Source organism: Vanellus vanellus (assembly GCF_965231255.1).
Source record: "Vanellus vanellus genome assembly, chromosome: 5".
Lineage (NCBI taxonomy): Eukaryota > Metazoa > Chordata > Aves > Charadriiformes > Charadriidae > Vanellus > Vanellus vanellus.
In genome coordinates, this window is record NC_138910.1 from 80,795,509 (window position 1) to 80,801,724 (window position 6,216).

Here is a 6,216-nt window from a genome sequence, read left to right on the forward strand (position 1 = left end):
CCCCAGTGACACCGGTGCTCCAGTGCAGCCGTCCTGGCTCAGATCAGGAAAAGGAGAAATCCTCACCAGAAATAAAAGCAACAGGCACCGCATGTACGCAGTAAGTCAAATGGACTGGTGAGAAGAATTTAAATAATTTATTGAAGTATTCTAATTACAGGTTGGAAGTATGTGTTACACATTTAATGACTTTGTTTACTATATGTGTATATGGATAAATAAAGCGTTGGGAACCTGAAATTTGTTTTCCTGTTGTTTCCTCCAGTCAAGCTCAAGTGCTACGCTGCAGCTACGCAGAGATTAAAGTGTCTTTAAAAAGATAAAGCTGAAGCGTTACTGCTGGAGATGGGGTAGTCCAGATCTGAACTTACCTGGAGCATCCTCCTCCTGCCCAGGATCAGGCGGCCGCTCTCCAGCAGCAGTTGGCTCCGCAACCTGCTGAGTCGTGGCATAAACTGGTGATGAAACCCTCCTGTGACACCACCACCTTAGAGCACCTCCAGGAAGAGCTGCTGTCGGACTTGGGGAGGGAACGACCCTCGGCAGCCCCGCAAAAAGCTGCTTCCACCAGCAGCAGCGACAGAAGACGCACCGAGGCTGCGACCTCAAGGCCGTGGCTTCCCCCACCGCCTTTCGCTTGAAGTGAAAAGCAAAAGCAAAGGGCTGCGTTAGGGAGATCTCTGTTGGCTTTTTCCCCTTAGTTCTTATTCCAGATCCCCTCCACAGGAGGCGCAGACGCTGTCGCGCTCCCAAGTTGAAAGGCGCTGCAGGACCAGTCTGTTAGTAACCACGCGCACGCTGCGTCCCCAGCTGGTGCCAGGCAGGCTGGGCTTATTCGCACCACCCGGTTTGCCGAGGTCCGCACCTCCACCCACACCGGGAAAACCCCTCTGCGATAGGCAGGAGCGCATGAGAATAGTTGTGTGCACATTTAAGTTTTAAACTTCTTGGTTTTTTTTTTTTAAGGAATGGGAAATTCAAGCCTTGGCACCAGCTCTCCTCCTGTTCTGCTCTCAGTGACTCCTCTCCGCGCTTCCCGCAACGCCCAGCACCGTTCCCTTGGATCGGCGCGAGAGCTCGCAAGCGCCCTGGCTACTCTCAAGCCTTAACTTGCCAGTCTTCCGTGTACTGAAAACAAAATCAAACCATCGGCAACGATTCAGCTGTCGCTAGCCCGCAGCCGCCCGGATTGCTAGGAAGGAGATGCATCGCGGTAAAGCCGGAGCAGCCAACGGGACCCAGCATGGCACTCGCCGTCAGCTCCCAGCGCACACCCCCAAACCCCCAAAACAACCCGGCCGAGACGTGTTCGGTAGCCGTAGTCTGCAATCGAAGCCAGAGGCAGGACAGTGCACGGTACCCCACCTGAAAGTCGCTTCTTGGGAAGAAGGAACTAAGAGAAAAACTGACAACGGACACTGCCCAGGAAAGCGCTTTCCCAAAGCGGAGGGGAAGGCGCCACAGGGAAGCGTTGCGAGAGGAGCGGGGCAGGAGGAGCAGCACCCCGGGCACCCCGCGATCTCACCGTGTGCACCCGAGGGCTCCCCTGCTGCACAGAGACCACTCTGGGATGCCATCCTTGCTCCGGCACTGGGTGCCGTTCCCCCACCACCCCAGCCCAGGGAGCGCTGTCCCCGGGCCCAGCCCATGGCTCACCTGCGGCAGGACACTGCCCACGACCTCTCCCAGGCACGCCAAGGGATGCTCCTCCTGTCACGGCTCCAGGAAAGCTTATTCTTCCTGCCACGTAACTCAGCAGTCACTGGAGGACGAAAATACTTACCCAGACTGTCCAGCCACTCGGCAGGAGCTCAGCACATTCACGGCAGAAATTGGGCACTGAAGAAAAACGATTCCCAGATGTGCCAGCGAACGCAGACGCAGCCTTACTCGAAAGAGGTGGACACACTCGTTAAGACACAGCACGCAGCGTGCCTCGCCATGGTAGCACTGCAAGCGATCCACAGTCCCTCCTTCCACCCACACGTTCAATAGGGGTGTCAAAGTTAACAGGACTTTTTGATCAGCAGGTTCTCAATAAAACCACTTGCAAGGAGGCTTCAGAGCAGTTCTAGGCTGGTGAGACACTGGCCCAGGTTGCCCAGAGCAGTGGTGGATGCCCCATCCCTGGAAACATTCAAGGCCAGGTTGGATGGGGCTCTGAGCAACCTGATCTGGTTGAAGATGTCCCTGCTCATGGCACGGGGGAGGACCTAGACGGCCTTTAAAAGTCCCTTCTAACCCAAACCATCCTATGATTTTATTGCTCTAAGTTTAGTTTTGAGTTGTATTTTGGGATAGTATTGCAACCCTGGGACTTGTACGTATCCCTCACGGCCACCTCCAAAGTGGCCCAGGACCCCCGTGCTCAAGGTCACAGCTCAGACACGGACGTACTCAAGACAGGACAGCAGGGGAAGATGCGCTTCCACGCGAAAACAGCAATCCACAAGCGATCTGCAGAGCAGCCCCCCGTTTTAGCATCTTCATCCAAGTCTGACAAAGGTAAACAGTGGTCCACCATTAAAGGGAACTGCTGCGCGAAAAAGCGCGTAACTAGCAACGGCCGCCTTTGTCCCCAGACGCTGCCCCCCTGCCCTGCATCGCTGCCCTGCAAGTGCCACGCGGTCTCACCCAGCCAGCCAGACCTTCAGGCGCTTCCTTAGGAGAAAAGAGAAGCAAATCTTTCCCTCGTCCTCCATACGAGAGAATGGAAATCCTGCAGTTTGCCGAGTACAAATCCCAAACGCAACCGGGCACGCGCCAATTCAAATTGCTGAACTGAAAGAGAGCGGTAAAACCAAACCTGCTATCTGATTTACCTTCCCTCCACTCAGTCAAGAATGCAGAAGTACAACAAAGCTCCCTCACCTCTTGGTGTTATGATGACCTTTGCGGCAACACCTCACGGGTGAAGCCCAACCAGCTCAAGCGCACTTATTTGGTAAGTCCGGGCAAGCTCACACCGTAGGGCAGTGAACCAACACGAACCAAAGCAGCCTCAGCACCCACCCAGCTCACAAGGCCCCTCGCACCAGCAGCTACGCAAGATTTTTTGCCAAGTACCAGCTCTGCCATTCCGCTTTTTGGGTCTAGGGGCTGGTTCTGAGATTTGGTCCCCAGCCATCTCCGACCTGTGAAGACCGGCCTGGTGTCACCCAAAGGTGAACATTTCACTCGCACTCGGGTCAGACATCCGCGACAACAGAAGCCCATTTTCACGCTCTCCGTACCCAATCTGGCAACCGCCCTGTCAAGAGGATTCTGGCTGGGCATCAGACAAACCCGTACCTCGAGTCAGCTGCGTACAACCAAGTTAGATACCTATTGCCAAAGAAAGGTTGGTTTTGTGTGTTTTTTTTTTTTTAAAAAGGCAAAAAAAGTACTATTTTGTCATTCACCTATTTCTGCATATTGATCTTCAACATACAGACAACAGACCACCAGAGCACGTTTTCTCCTTGCTCAAGTCTCAGATTGCCATGTGAGGCTTCACATGAAGACTTACACCAACTTCAAGAGACAAATAGCAGTAGTAGGACAACCAAGCTTTTGTAACTCCTACCTGAAAGTCTCCCAGTAAGGGCAAATGAACCATTCCCCCCCCCCTCCATCGCCCCGAGCCAGGTTACACATTCCCCCCAGCAAGAATATTACATTTGGCTTTCCTAGCGCAGCACCCAGCGCAGCGGGGTACGTGCCGACCACGGCATCGGGGCACTTGCTCAAATTCCCCCCCGAGCCTGGGCAGGAGGCTGTTACCTGACGACGGCAGACCAGAACAGGAGCACAACACGAAGGTAGCATGGTCCCCGCAATGATTTTTAGAAAAGAAGCAGGTTAGCAAATGCTGGAAGTGTCAGCTTTAGGCATATGTCCTGCGTTTATTAAAACAAGAGGCGTGGCTATGCAAACCAATCTCCACGGGCAAAGAGTCATTACAAGTAAGAGTCATCTCAACTCCTCAAACTGCAAACACTGTATATTCACACCGACTTCTGATGTTTCAGAAGAATTTATGTCCTTTCCCGCACGGCCAACAACTTCATTTATTCATCACGCTTGTTTCCTCCCAGCCATCGGCGGCATTCGATCTGAAAGATGAACTTTCATGCTCAAACCTTGCCATGGTTACATTCAAAAGCCAATTTGCACCGTGTGCATTTCTCTCCGTTTCTCTCCAACTTTTTTCTGCTGACCCCCTTTTTCAAATTGTTCAGGTTTTAAAAGGTCTAGTCCTCTGGATTTGGCGTGACAGCACAAGTAGCAAGCAAGAGGACAGAAAATGTTACTAAAGAGCAAGGTCATTAATTGTAAATAAGCTACTCGGAGGGAGACATTTTCCCAAGGCAAAGTCCGTTCCTGGCAATGGAAACGCCTGGGCCCCACGGCCACGGGCAGACTGGACCTCTTGGGGCAGACCCTAGATGAGACGCTATTAATCTAAGTGGTTTCATCTCCATGTGTTTTCATGACATTTTTTAAAAGAGCATGAAAATAAACCTTTATTTCAGTTAACACCCACCAATATTAAAGATATATGTTCACAGTTTTAGTTCTTGACACAAATGGACCGAAAGAGGCAAATTTACATCTATCAGAACAGCAGACGGACCAATTGTTAAGTACAAGCTGTCTTGAAAATCGTACGTGACATGCCATTTGGGAAACTGCTCTACGCTCTAAAGCGGGAGAAGGGAAAGCTTCTGAGCAAGTCCGGCTAGCAGGGCCCCAAACGACTGACTGGCTGGCCCAGAAGTCATCCGGAAAAAAAGCCGAGTGGCAACTGAAACGGCAAATATACAGAGTCTGGATAAGGGGAGGAAGGTTTATGTTACAGAGAAAGCTTTTCCAGAAGTGTGTTTCTGCATATCTAGGCATTCGTTTAATTGTATTATGTCCCTAACGCTGGAACTGCAACACAGTCTACTGAGCCACAAAGGGAGAGGGAAGAGGAAGGACTCGGTGCTGGACCTCCACCAGCCCCTACGCTGAGCACCTGGGTAAGATCTGCTACGAGTCCGGAGAAACGAACCAAGAGATTTTTACCATCCACTGTTTGAAAACTTGCCTCCTTCTCACAGCCTGGAACGTTAAACTATAGGTGAGTGCACTAAAAAGTCTAATCCAATGATATTAACAGTGGTTTACAACAAAAACTTTTGTAGAAAATAGTTCAGATAAAGCAAGCCAGCTAAACACCACAGTTAAGGAGTTTGATATTTCATATTCAAAGGTCTCCAATACTTTTTGCCTGTCCTGTACAGCTTTTAAAAAAATAGGGCGTTACCTTTTGTTTTATATCTACCTAGTTAAGAAACTACAAATATGTTATAAGCTGTCCAAAGTGTAAAACATTAAATAAAATGAGAAACCTGTTTCTAGTCTCCTAACAAATGCTGCAGATAAAAACCCTAAGAAACCCTCTTTATAAGTCATTCTCTCAACTCCTTTTGCGTCCTGAAGTGGTAATCCTGTTCACAGGGATTAAATTAAACCTACGGCAAATTTCTACGGGGGTAGAAAGGGGTTCTTACAATCGCGCTCTGAAAAACATTCATTTGTCAGCTAGCAGTCAGATCTCAAACACCGCACAAATCCAGAACAAAACTTTGACGGAGAGGTTAAGCGTCGGGCTTTTGTTTTGCATCTTTTTGTGGTGTCACGCACAGGTTGCAACGTCCCCATCTCAAATGGTAAACCAAAACTCCCTCCTGCCAGAGCCAGCCAAGGCCTGTGGTTTCTCCTTCGCAAGACCTGCTGCTGTTGGAGCAGCGCTGCGGATACATCAGAACTGATGTACGCGTGTCGGACTGCACTGCTAAATTCTACGTCCCAGCCGGAGTCCAGACGGACTACCGCAGCAGCGGCTATCACCTTCCCCGACCTCCCCGCTCCGACTTCAGGAAAGGTTACTCCAATCTACGGGGCACCCCTCTCAAAGAAAAAACATAGGTAATTTAAAAACTTTTTTTTTTTTTTTTTGCCAACAAAGCATCTTGTTCTGTTGAAGGGAAGAGAAGGGAATAAAGGTAATAAGGGTGAGTGGAAGGTGTAATACATTAATTTTAAAAAACTGTTTAGACCAATTATCCACACGTCATTGCTGGATCAATACACGGGTATTCAACTACAAACCAATGTGCTTTGAATCTTTTTCAAGTATCTGGCCACCAATTTTGTAGAAAGATTTTGGCGTAAACAAACTACCAAACA